The sequence below is a fragment of the Ambystoma mexicanum genome, chromosome 7q, assembly GCF_040938575.1.
Source record: "Ambystoma mexicanum isolate Mex_15411 chromosome 7q, UKY_AmexF1_1, whole genome shotgun sequence".
NCBI classification, from domain to species: domain Eukaryota; kingdom Metazoa; phylum Chordata; class Amphibia; order Caudata; family Ambystomatidae; genus Ambystoma; species Ambystoma mexicanum.
In genome coordinates, this window is record NC_090941.1 from 836,064,290 (window position 1) to 836,078,561 (window position 14,272).

The 14,272-nt window shown below is 43.3% G+C and overlaps 1 long non-coding RNA gene across 2 annotated transcripts in view; it reads right to left on the reverse strand.

Annotated features, from left to right (window-relative positions):
- Window positions 1-3,041: 3,041 nt before the first annotated feature.
- Window positions 3,042-14,272, reverse strand: part of LOC138527869 (uncharacterized) — a 53,248-nt gene continuing 42,017 nt past the window's right edge. For both annotated transcript variants that reach the window (XR_011284074.1, XR_011284075.1), the window contains exon 3: window positions 3,042-6,825. This is a non-coding gene — a long non-coding RNA (uncharacterized lncRNA). The remainder of the gene's footprint in view (window positions 6,826-14,272) is intronic.

The window sequence follows — 14,272 nt, forward strand, 5'->3', positions numbered from 1 at the left end:
CGCGCGGTCGGAGCTGTGTCCGCGGCCAGGAACAGGTCAGAGGAATTCACAACAGCGATTCCCTCCCTGCTCCCTCGGGGTTCGGGAGCTGTGGCAGTTGGAGCGGGCTGCTGGGCCTGGGTGAGGGCTCAGGTGCAGCAAGCCCCCTGGAGTGAGCAACCAGTGAGGCTTCCTTAGCCGTGTTCGGGGAGGCTCCCCGTGATTTCTGGCAGTGCCCTGTTGGAGCGGGCGGGGGCGACCTAGAGAAACGGCTCGGGCTGTGGCGGTGAGTGGAGCCTAGGTGTGCCTGTCATAAATGCCCAGTGAGTCGGCTCGGCGAGTCGGCTAGCCGCTCTTGGTGGAGGCTGGCGGGGGGTGCGTAGTTCCCTCCCCGTAGTAGAGTTTTTTGGGCTGAATAGCTGTTGGACTCTGGTGCGGATACACGTTGTGGGGGCGCGCTGAGCTGCATGTGCCTGTGTCCCGGGGGCCTGTACCTTGTTCCTGGCGTGTCTGAGTAGGTGGAGGGGAGAGGCCATGCAGGCCAAGCCGGGGACCCTAGCACAACTGCCCCAGGAGGTCTCTTTCTTTTTTTTTGTTGTTGCCTGGGGTGTCCCCTTGATCCCCCCTGGATGGACTGGTCGCGGGCCCTACAAAAATATCAGAGAGTAGTGGTAGAGAAGGGGGAGGAGGCCGCCACACAGCTGGGGCCCAGTTTGAGGCGTCAGAGGCCCTGTCAGTGAGCCTTCAACATGGCAGCCCTGCTGGAGGAGATACAAGGCTTTAGATCGGATGTCAACAAATGCCTGGACTCTCTGGATAAGAAGGTTGACGCTGTAGAAGATTGTGTTCAGGCACTTGAGGCCAACCAGTCCTCGGCAGACCTTTTTGAGACGCAATTTGATATGAGGTTGGCTGAGCTTGAGAGGTGGGAGGAGAAGGTCACCCTCAAGCTGGATGACGTAGAAAATAGGGAATGGCGCTCTAATCTGAGTTTTTTTGGTATGCCGGAACTGGAGGGGGGAGTCTCAGGCGGACATTGTGAGAGGGGTCCAGGCTATTGTGGGTAGCCTTTTTGATGGCGAAAATACCAGCGAGCCCACAATCGATAGGGCCCATAGGGAAGAGGGACACGCCCCCAGTACGGTCCTTGTGAAATTTCATTATTATGCTGAAAAAGCCAAGATCCTGGATTTAGCACGCAAGAAGGGTCCCATTGACTGGAAAGGCGCTCAAATTAAGATTTATCAGGATCTTTCAGCACTCACCCTTGCTCGACGGCGCCTGTGTGGACCTTTGACAAGGTGGTTGCAGTCTAAGGGGGTCCGTTATAGATGGGGCCACCCGTTTTCACTTGCCTTTCAACTGGATGGCTACAAATATTCTCTCTCCTCAGAAACTGACATTCAGCAAGTCTCGCATGAGCTGTTGGGAGACCCCCTTCTAAGGACGATGCAGGGAGGGGGAAGGGGTCGGACGGAGACCGCCCTGGCCCATCGGAATTTGTGGGTCGGCGTCGTGTGCAGGGGCACGGAAAATTCAGGAAGGTGGCGCCCCCATCCCCGAAGCAGCCTACGCCCTGACTTTGTTGGTGTACTCTTTTGCACTGGTTGTTGAGGGGGGGGGATTTGCAGGGCCATCTGGTTGGTCTTGGCTGCGTCTTGGGTTGTTTGTTCATTGCTTTGTTCCAAGCGTATGATGAGGTCTTGGGGTCGAGAGAGTGGCGAGTACAGGCAGGGTTGTTTGGGGCTTGTTTCCGGTTTAGGGATGGGGGCTCAAAATGTTATTTGCTCGCATGATGAGGGAGGCGCCCGGGTGGAGGCGATCTCTGGCGGCCTGGTGGTGCGGCAGTGAGATGTCGCTGTCTATCCAGGCGCTCGGGGATGGGGGTGTAGTTGAGATGGTGCTGGTGTTTTTGGGATGGTTTTGGATGGAAAAGGGGGGTCTGTTTGTTGTTCTCATGGTTATGGGGATGTGTCTAGGGTTGCTGGGGTTTCTGAGGAGTAGGGGTTTTATAGGTCCTTTTTTGGTCTCTTCTTGTGCGTGTGAGCTGGGGGTGCGGACATTCAAGTGTGGTCCCCAAGAGGGGGGGAAAGCATTTTATGGCCTATCAAATGGATGATTCTTTGCAGAGGTTGCTGGTGGGTCCCTGAATGTGCGGGGGTTGAATTCTCCTACGAAAAGGTTCCTGGTGGTGAGGGAACTCTCCAGGCTTAAGCTGCACTTCTTTTTTGTGCAGGAAACTCACTGGGTTAGGGGGAAGGAACCGCCGCTTCGATCTAAAGCTATCCAGTATTTGTTCCATTCCCCATATGTGGTGAAGAAGTGGGGTGTTGATGTGTTGGTTTCTCCCAAGGCTCTTTTTGTCCCAAAGGCTCATAAGTCTGACCCTGAGGGGCACTACATTATGGTTAAGGGGTCAGTGAAAGGCAGGTTGTTTACCCTGGTAGGGGTTTATGCCCTGTTGGGTATTTTGTGTAGATTTTGACATTATTTTCTTACCGCCAAAAATAATGGTAATTTGGCAATGACTACCACTTACATTTATATTGGGTTTGGCCTTATTTCCTTTTAGGGACCATTCCTTATTTCAGTACACAGAATCATTTAGTGGTATACATTTTGTTAGTGGTATTTTGGTGAGCATAATTTTTTTGTTTATTTGTGGCCCCAATATACAAAACCCCTTCTTTTTGCTTAGACTGTTCATGTGATCTTTAGAGGCCTCAGACCTACATTCAGAAATACCACAATTTTCACATATAGCATTCCCAATAACCTGTGGTATTATCACTAATTTATTTACATTAGTGAATTATGTTTCCATAGGCCTCTTTTTGCTGATTCATGTACGCCCAGCAAGAACTATCGTATTATATTCCACTCAGAAACCACACACACACTGAGTGGAATCACGCACACAGCTATTTATAATTACTAATGATATTACTCCATCTGTATGGGAAACATGACACATGTATTACTCAAAAATCTTCCCCTTCTCGCAGGATATTATTTTAGAAGCACCAAAGAAAAAGACAAAAGCAAAAACACTCTACACAGACTGTGTGTTATAACAATTTCATTTCAAAATAATACATTACCCTTCTTGTTAGACAGTCTTCTCTGAAATAAACAGAAGAGAAACAGATGCAATAATACAACGAACTTCACTTCACATTATTTGCAACAAGAAGAAAAAAATTACATCAATGAAACAGCATTTACTTTGCAACATTATAAAGTGGCAGTTAAACACAGGGACTCCCTATTGCTATTCTTCCTGCCTGAGAAACATTTCATCTGTGCGGTACATCCTCAATTTACTTTAGATAATTACCAGCTATTTGTAGCTCTCCTACACACGAACTCCCTTGGCTTGTCGCCTCCGAGGAATGACCCAGGGTTGTCCTTGTTAACTTGCAGCTTGAAGGGCACAGCAAAAACATACAGTTTTCAAGCCAGTGCCAAGTGAGACCAGAAATGCCCAGTCTCTGAAGGTCAGCAGCCCAGTCAAAGCGAACTCCTCACAGCAGCTCAGCCAAGGCGATTTCCTCACAGCAGCTCAGCCAAAGAGATCTCAACTCAGTTCTGTCAGACCTTGTCCAGCAAACCTCTGTTGCATCCCCCCATTCTTACGTGTCACCAATCAATTTTAAGAGACCGTATCTTCCTTCTTTCAACAATAGCTCGACTTTTACAGTAAGAAACTGTATCTAAACTCATTTCCTGGCATGCAGATTTTGCTTCCTGCAACACCGTGAACAGAGAGAGCAAGGAAAAAAAATCTAAATGCACGTTTAAAAATGACTCTCAGAGCACGTCTCTTCTGCCTCTTTTTCCACATGGAGAGCACATTATAATGTTATTGAGTTAGTACCAGTGTTAGTATTTGTTAATTAAGTCAGTCAATTAGATAGCTAATGTGGTCTCCTGCAAATGAGGCATTTCAAATAAGAAAAAAAAATATCCTGGTGTGCTTTTAAATCTGTAGCCTGTCCCCATTTGCATATCCATATGTTACACTGGCGACATATGGCTGGCTATATGTTTTCCACATTATAGCAGTAATGTGATCATATGCAGTGGCGCTGTACTCCGAAACACACTAAATTATACTACATAATCCCTCCTTTTTCTGAGAATTTGGCAATGGTCCAAGCAACAATTGGAAGAAACCCAACTCGCTCCTTTTCTTCTTCTAAATCATAGCAATTCAATAAAATGAATATTCACACATTTTACAATAATTCACTGTTCATCCACCGCAATATCAAAATTCATCTCTGAGTCCATCAGTCGTCATAAAATATTTTACATAATTGTTCCCAATTGAAGTGTCTATAGTTCATTGTCCTGTTCTTATACAGACCCTCCAGTTTATAGCGATTTTGCGATCCCGCAAATTGCAGTGAAAACAACCGTTTTGCGCAAAATGCATCAAAAACGGCCGTTTTGTGCAAAAACAGCATCTTTAAAAAAAAATACATTTTTAAAAAGTAATCTGCAAAAAGGATGCCAGGTTCTCAACTTTTTTTTTGACGCAAGAAATGAAATGCGCCAAAACATCTCATCACTTGCGCCCAAAAAAAAGAGCAGCCCAATCCACAAGGGACACATGAATGGGCCATTTTATATGCGCGCCCATTCAGATGGCCTTTTTCGCCTCCTTTAATTAAAGTGGCATTTCTGCCAATTTAAAATCACATCACTCATTTACAAGCAAGATGCACTTTTAAATGTGCAGAAATTGTAGGCAACCTTACGCGCACAGAATGTGGGGGTGCTACTGCATGACAGGGTCTTTCCTGACCCTATCATGCATTTCTTTTAAGGTATGAACCGCTGCTGTGTCGCTTGCATTTCTGTTCCTCAAACAGGATAAAAATGCATTTTTTTGGGTCGCATTTTACAGTGGCAGGCCCCTGAAGGGCCTGTCCCTGTGAAAGGCGCTGGGAGCTTGCAGAACACTGTCAGAGAGCGATTCTATTCAAGGTACTACCCATTTTGATGACAAAAATCGATTGAATGGAACAATTTGACCTATTTCGTCCAGTACTATTCAATCGATTTTTATAAATACTGAACATGTGATGCGCGGGTGTTACCCGCTCCCCAAGTTCAGTATTTTTGAGTTAGGGGGTTTCAGGGGTGTTCCCCACTTCCTCAAAATTGGAGGCGGGGACAGAAAAAAAAAAGAAAAGAACGAAAAAGGGACCCTGCGGAGTCAGATCCGACCCACGTTAGAGGGACGGATCTGACAAAGCAGGATTGCAGGGGAAGTGGCAGCAACCAAGCAATTAAGAAGGGGAGGGGGTGGTGGTGAAAGGTATATTTTGGGTTGTTTGGCTGAAGTGCAAATCAATTCCCGGCGAAATGGACTACGGTCAATTCTGCCGCAAATAATTACACTTCGGTCAAACAACCCGCAAACACCATTCAAGGCAGCTGGCCAGCGCACAATTTGCACTACAGCTCAAGCCTGTGGAAATGTGCCGGTCACCTTTGAGAATAAGGTAACGTGCTCATTTCTAAAAATGGGTTGTCTAAAAATAGCATATCCTCGGCTCTATTTTTAAATGCCCCATTTTTTGAGGATCTGGGTCAAAATCTACATTTAAAAAAAATGGTTACACTATGAGAGGGAAAGGGGAGAGAGAGAGGGAGAGTGATGAGAGGGAGAGCAGTGGGTCAGAGGAGGAAGCGGTGCACAAGAGAGCAGAGGAAGCAGTGATGCGGTGGGCCCAAAATCTGAGAGCGAGCGGAGGTACAGAAAGTAGAGGCAGCGTGTGGTCAGTGAGCCAGAAAGCAGAGAGGAAGCGGGTGTCCGGAAAAAGGCAGTGAGCTGCAGATTGGAAAAAAGGAAGAGGGAAGAGTGTGATAGAATGAGAGAAAGGATGCAAGATGGAGAAGCAGCACAAAAGAATGAAGGACTGTATATTGCAGGAGGAATTGAGTGTAAGGTGTGAGTTGGGAGTATGATTTGGAGTGTGGCAGGGGCTGGGCAGTGCAAATTGTGACTTGACAGTGTGACATAGCACGTCAGTATTTGTATGAATGAGTTAGAGGTTCAGGAATGCAAGTTGTGATGGGGAGTTGGTGAGATGTGTGTTGGTGAGAGGTGTGTGTGTGATTACAACTGATAATGATCAATTTAGTTAATACTATTAAATAGGCATGCACATTAAACCAAAAATGTAGCCAAATCCAACACTGTTCTGCCAAGCCATAGACATCCGGGACTCCTCCTATTAAATTAATACAAAAGATACATAATAATGATACCCTAGCTCTCTTATAGCCTTGTACTCTGCCTATTTCCTGCAATGTGGCAATCTTACACCCTCCAGTCAATACAAAATGTCCTGCAAAAATGCAGCAATAAATAAAGGATTGTGCCACAAAATTTGCCATTTCATGCCGCAAGATTTGCCATTTTATGCTGCAAAATCCTGGATGGTCTGCTTATACTTGAAGTCAATTTTAAAACAATAAAATAAACAATTAAAATAACAGATTCAAATAATTAATTAAAATAATAAATACGTGGAACTCCATACTCCAGGATACATCGGAATTCATGCACCAACAATGCTGCAAGTTTATTGTTCTTCTACTGTTGTCTGCCCCTGAGACGTCCCGATCAGCAACATCCCATCATCTGGTTCACTTGTGGCACTCTTTCATCCTGGCACTCTTGGATGCTTTTTCCATAGGAGTCATCTCTTTTGGCATCCCGGCTACTTTGTCTTCACCTCCACCCGGAGGCAGGCATAATTTGATCTTCATCCAGGGGACTCCAGGAATCCATCGTCTCCCGTGACCTCCGACTAAATGTATGTTAATATTCTAAATCAAATAGAAAAGAAACAAATTAAGTACATAGCACAATACTAACTTCACCCTTTTGCCAAAAATAAATATATATATATATATATATCCATTCGCCCTCTTTCTTTCGCCTTCTGAAATTAAACACATGTTAGAGAGAAAACAAATACACAACATATGATTATGATGATCATCACATATAGTCTTTTTGTCCACATCTATTACAACAATTACTTCTATTTTTATCTTTCTGTCATTATTCTATGAATAGACTCATGTATCCTCTTTCATGTATTTAAGGGGCTTTACCTGTTTCTACACGCTCAAGTCTCTTTACCTCATGTTTGGGGTGCCATGGTTTAATTTGATTTACATGAACAAACTGTTCTGTTACTGTTTCACCTTCAGTTTTCAGAATTTTGTACACTACGGGAGAAATCTTATCTATAATTCGAAATGGCCCCTGCCAGGCTGCCATAAATTTAGAATTTTTCGGTTTACTTTTTCCAAAATGAAATTTATACACCTGATCCCCCACACAATACTCTTTCACCAACGTCTTTTTATCATAATATGAATTTGCACTATCAGCAGCCCTTTCTAGATTTCGCTGCACAAAAGCAAATGCATGTTGTAAATGCTTCCTCAGCTCATCCATGTATTCATGAACTGTTAATGCGCTCACAAGCGTCTGCTCATGTGTTCTATATAGCAGGTGTTGCGGTAACACCATTTCCCTACCTGTCAAAACCTCATGGGGGCTAATACCTGTTGCTTTGGCAGGAGTTGATCTGATTGCCATCAAAACCAAAGGTAAACGTAAATCCCAGCTAGAACCTGCTTCTGCTACAAACTTCTTTAATATATCCACAACAGACCTATTACAGCGTTCAACTTCCCCAGAAGAAGCAGCTCGATATGCAATGTGTAAATTTCTTTTCACTCCCAGTATTTGCCATACCTTACTCATTAGAGCGCTTCTGAAATGACTTCCTCTGTCAGTTTCTATTCTTTGTGGTAACCCAAACCTTGAAAATACATGATTCACCAGTAATGTAGCTGCTGTTTACGCACTACAATCTGGTGCAGGAATACACTCAATCCATTTTGACATCAAACATACCACACTCAAAATATACCGCTTACCCCTGCCTGACCTCTTTACAGGCCCTGCATAGTCTATGTGCAAATCTGACCATGTGTCATGATCTCTGCTTCCAAAAGGTCAGGGTTTTCCCAACTCCCTTGGAAGCAGATTCATAACCCAGGTTCCGAGTGCCAACCAGTCCCAATTGGGACCTTTTGGACCCAGTCCTGGCGCCAGTGGCACCAGGCTCATAGATATGCCCAGTCCCAGCACTGGAAGCGCCGGGCTCATAATGCTTGGGTGGACTTACCTGCAGCAGACCATGCTGCTTACTTGCCTGCCAGTTGAGCCTCTGATCCTCTTCTGTTTGGAACTACTTTTCCTGTTGGGTGGGGCAGGAGCCACCCCCTAGGTTCAGAACACTGGAACTCTTCTGGAAAGCAGGAACTCTTTTCTTACCTAGGCGCGGCTGTGGAAGGAGACACCTAAGCACTACAAGAAGCTATTTAAACCACACCCGATGGATGAATCTTGCTTTGCGTTATTCTGCAGCAGAACGCTCATCGTGTCTTCTGCATCTGATCCTGGGCCTAAGGAAAAAGGCTTACCATCCTGAATCCAGTCTTCAGCAACACCTATAAAGACAAGAAAGAACAGGTTAGCATTACGGTCTTCAGTGACAGCTCTTCACTTTCCCGGGCCATCGGCTGTCACCAACGCCTCGCGCTGCATTCTGAAAGACAAAGGCTTACCTACTCTTCGTGCGCTCTGGAGGTCTTCACACTGCATTCCGGCATCTGAAAGACAAAGGCTTACCAACTCTTCGCACGCTCCGGAGGCCTTCGGCGCTGCATCCCGCATCTGAAAGACAAAACAAGGTGCGTTTAAAGACATTGGGGAACTTTAATACTCACGTGCCATTACTCCTTTCCACATCTAACCCAGTGGGTATTCCGGCACCCTGCAGCCGCTCCGAACTTGTACCTGCAAAATAAAAAGACAGTTAGAGCGCATCGTGAAGCAGGCAACAAGCGCTTACTTATGTGCTTCCAGGCGCTTCTATTCATCACACGGGCTCCATCTTCAACTCACTTCAGCCCATCATCCACCATCGCCGGAACCCTGCAAAACAAGAGACATCATTACTAAAGTCTTTAAAGACATTAGTATTACTCGAAACTTACCGTTCGTGCAGTAAACGACGGACAGCAGTCCTCTGAAGTCAAGAGGCCTGCTCCCCTTATCCAGTGAAGAAACTGGTTACAGCACCCTGCCCCGAGGCAGATGGAGAGCACGGCGTTCACTTACCTAAGGTGAGAGCGTTAACCTTCGGGGTTCTACAGGAGAAGAGAAAGGGAAGAAGAGAGAGACATTCAATAACCCAGTTCATTAATCCCATATTTTCTATCTGCAGACATCTTACCCTTCGAGTAAAACATACAGTGCACAGAGGTCCAGCCCAAAGAGCCAGCCGTGTGTTACACATCACCTTTGAAGATACGGTATACGCCCAGTCAAGACTGGCGCCTCTACGGGAATCAGGTGAGCGTTACACCATGGAAGAGTTAAGCCTCTTTTCATTAATGGGGCTCTATGCATTGGTGAAGCAGTTTAGATTGGGCGCATACTAGACATCCCCTAGTATATAATTCCACATCTTGGGACATATGTGGCCAGTAAGCATAATCTTTCAGTATCTCCAACATTTTTTGAACCTCTGTGGCCTGCAGTTATTGCATCATGTGCATGGTGTAGCATTAGCCCTCTGAATGACAGGGGCACCACCCACTGTATTTGTCCTGTTATGGACTCCCTAATCATGAGCCCATCCTGTAGTCTAATTCATTTCTTATTCTTTAATAACACTCTCAACTCTTCTTTTCCCACACAATCATTTTCTGTTAAAGGGTTTTGTTCAGGGTTTAATCAGATGATTATATTATATTCCCAAAATTGGATCATCCTTTTGTGCCTTAATCAGATCTTGATCTGGTGTGTCGTAACTCCATTGCACTACTGGTTGCTCTACCTCTTTTGGTGCTTTAGAGCATGTTACTGCATCAATTTGTATTTCACCAAGTAAATGTTCAATAGGTAGCAATTCTCCCATCACAGCCCCAATTTGAGCCAGGTGATCTACCTTATCATTCCCCTCCTTATCCTCTCCTGGAGTTTTTAAATGCCCACTAATTTTTCTCTAGTATATTGTCAAATTATTCTCGGACACCAATTTGTCTATGTCTTGTATCATTTTTCCATGCTTAAGTGTCTTTTTATTGTATGTAACCATGCCTCTTGCTTTCCAGCCAGGCAAATATTCCACGAAATATATATATATATAAATGGCTGCCAATTGCGCTACTTGACTGCTCCTAGCTCCAATCCTCATCCCTATACTGGGGATGCCTTCACATTTCAACCAGACATTTCCTATCCCTGACACTAATTGTTTATTACTTTAATTTCCAATGTGAAAAGCTCAACCGTCAACATATACAGTTGGTAAATCCTTGCATGTCTTTTCATCAAAAGCTTTGTGTGGTGATTGCCCAAATTCCTGTAAATTAGATTCCACTTCTACTTCGTTTGACACATGTTCAGCTGCACAGTCGTGTAGATCTGCCAAACCTTGAGCAACTGAGCTCTTTTCTTTTGGCCATATCTCACTTCTACAGGAAAACTTTGTAATGCTAGCGTCCATGAAGTGATTCTGGACAATGCTAGGTTACCTGACCTGATTCTTTTACTTTCTAAAAACGGTAATGGTTGATGATTGGTCGCAATAATTACCTTTTCTCCCTGAACAATGGGGCGGAAATGTTGTAGCGCCCACACAGTGGTCAAAAGGGCCTTTTCACATTCATTGAATTTAACTTCAACTTGGGAAAACACCTTACTTGCATAGGCAATGGTTTTGTGATTCAAATCATGTTTTTGTGATAACACTGCTGACATACAATGTTCAGAGAAACCTATTTCTATAAAGAAATCCCTATCCTGTATGGGGTATGCTAAACATGGTGCCTTTACAAAACATTCCTTTAATTTAGCCACTGCCTCAGACTGCTCTTTTTCCCATTTCCAGGGTGTATTCAGCTTTAGCAGTTTAGTCAATGGTTGAGTAATTTCAGCATAATTCTCAATGAACTTCCTGTTATAGCCTGTCATTCCTAATAAACCTTTTACCCCTTTCACACTTTTAGGGTCTTTTAGTTTTTGTATGGCTTCTATTTTCTTCTTTTGTGGGTTTAGTCCATGTTCAGTCACGTCATGGCCTAGAAAATTCACTTTTTTCTGGCACCATTGTGCTTTCTGTAAAGATACTTTGGCGCCTGCTTTTTGCAATTGGCCAAGAACATGTCTTATCTCATCAAAATGGCTTTTCAAGCTTTCATTTTTTATCAGGCCATCATCCACGTAAACTATGGTACCTCTTTCCGCTGCATCAGGCATGGCCTTTCTCAAAAATATTCCAAATTCACTCCCACTATTGACATACCCAAATGGAACTCTAACCCAATGCGTATTGAGTCTCATCAAATGAAAATGAAAATAAATTCTGAATCTCCTCTGCCAATGGCACGCAGCAATATACAGAAGTGAGATCTAACATGGTAAACACTTTTCCACCATGTACCCAAGCTAGGCCTTGATCAATGAATGGCAGTGGCCATCTGGATACTGGCACTCTTTTATTTAATTCTCTCAAATCTGCACATAGCCGCCATTGACCATTTGGCTTTAACACACCTAAAATAGGTGTGTTGGATGTGCTATGAAAAATGGCCTGATAATTCCCTGAGACTCCAAATTTTTAATTATCTCTGCCAATGACTCTAAACATGCCAGTGGTAATCTATACTGGCGCACAAATACTGGGCTTCTACTACACCCTTCCGGTAGCGTGGCTACATGTAAATTAGTTAGACCGCAATCATAAGCGTCTTCAGCAAATACATCTTTAAACTCCATAAATATTTTTCTCAATTAATTTCTATCCTCATCGCTGTCGCATGCATCTGCTGATAAAATCTGCTCCTCTACCATTTTTGAAAATTCTGGAAAATCTTCCAATAGAGGAATCTCTGTGCTTTCCTCTAACTGTGTGGCTGTGTCTCTCTGTAAAGCTGCCACTTTTAAATATTTTGGCATATCAGCTTCCACTTCAATGGGTTGATTTTCTGTTTCATTTTCATTTAAGTCAAATGTTATATAATCCCTTTGATGACAACACACTGTCTCATTTGAATCATAAGGGTACACAGAATGAATTTTAAATATTCCTTTGGGCTGAGAATCCAGGTATTCCGTCAACTCACCCCTGGCATCCACATACTTTTTAGGGATATTTCCAATCACCATGTTATTTAGATCTACAGTATTATGTGATTTTTGTATGGCTATTCCTAATGGGGAGTTTTCCTCTAAATGAATATCTTGACAACCTTTATTATTCACCATAATTTTTACAGACCCTTCACTAACATCTATCAATGGAATGTATTCATAATCCAGACCTTGCTGTTTTATGGATTCATTCAACCACACAAATGCATCAGAATCTTTCATCTGCTGTCCATTTTTACACTTTAGCGTTATTGCAAACTGCTTGGTGAATGCAGGGATAATAGTATCCTTCCTCAATTGTAATTCAATTGCATATGGGACCAGCTGTGCGCAATGATAAGCCCTTCTTTTGTCTTCAAATTCAGGTGCCGGCCCACCTAGGCGTGACCATATTTTTTGATTAAGGAAATTTAACACCATACACATTCTGTGCATTAGATCATTGCCCATGTAAAAGTCATTTTGTGTCCCACTCACTATCCAAACATTATGGTGAATTGTTTGTTGCCCAATACTAATCTTCAGCATGCATCTGCCTGCAATTTGGTTTTCAAAGTCTGGACTGTCCAAACCAGAGACATATTGGTTTTTAATTCTAAATTTCGGATCTCCTCCCTCTCCATTACTTTTTGTAACAATTTCTCATTAATGAAACTCCTTTCCTTTTCCAAGTGCTAAAGTGGCTTTTGTTGTTTTTGAATAGTGATTTATAGCAATGTGAACCCATGGTTGCTCATCTTCCATGTGTATTTCAGCAAGAGTGGTGATGTGTTTTTCTGTATCTGTTTTAGGAACAGTATTCTGTTTGCATGTCTTCTCTTTTAAATAAAAACGTAATGTGTGCTCATCTATGGAAGTTTGCCATTTTTTCCTTGGGTCCTAGTATATTTGTACAGATTGTTTCTCATCTTCACTCTGTATTTTATCTTGACACATCAAGATAACAGTGACGCTAGGTATACAGCTATTCTGGAGATATACCTCCACTGCATCATTTTTTTTGGCAACGGTGTGACATTCATTTATATTGCTGTTTTGTGATTTTAGTTTCTTAGGCCTCAATGGTATTTTGGTTAAGGACCACAGTACTCCATTCACCCCATCTATGAGAGGAGACAATCTTTTCAGGCAATCTGTTCCCATCAGAAATGGAATTTCACAAATAGACGTGATCAATACCTCTTGTTTCATTCTGTGTTTTCCTATCTTTATGTCAACCTCTGTGACACCTATGATGGGCACCTCCTCCCCATTAAAATTATGCACTGGACCTTGATTTTCCTTTACTGTGATCTGATTCTGTGGGGATCTCCCTTCATTGATACTCTTTACCAATTCTTTAGACATAATTGTGGCCTGCGCGCCAGTGTCAATCATTGCAAATGTATTGCATTTCTCTTCTACAGTGATGGGAGCAGAATACCTGTCTTCAACTTCCTCTAACACACATCAGAAGTGCAAATTCATACTGATTTCAGGGTTCACCTTTCTCAGGCCTTTTTCACTTTTGGCTAAACACATTGGTAAATGGAAAGACATTTTTCCCTCCTTTTTGCCCATTTCTGCGTGGGAGACTTTATTCATTTCTCCATGTTCAGAGGTTTTTTGGAGTGTGGCCACTGTTCGCCCATCCATCCATGTATCATCAGAGGCCACATTACAATCCTCCAACTGAACATGTGTAACAACATCACTTGGCAATTTGTCATTGTCTAACTCTGTGCATTTGTGATTATTTGTTATGGTACCAGTCCTTTTATCTTTTTCAAAAATATGTGGCTCAAAGAATTCTTCCGGTGATTGACCTGTACCCTCCTTTTGAGTATTTCTTTTTTCTGCCTGTGTTTGGTTATTGCTCTGATTGCTCAGGGAAGGAGTTATAGCATCCCCATTTACTCCCTGTTTACTGGTATTCCCCATGCAGGAGTCATTTTTCTTAAATCTGTCTCTTTGTTCCTTTGGAATTTCATATTTTCCCTCTTTATTTGTACAAATCTCCAATGTTTGATTTAGCTCAAGGTTAAACCGAAC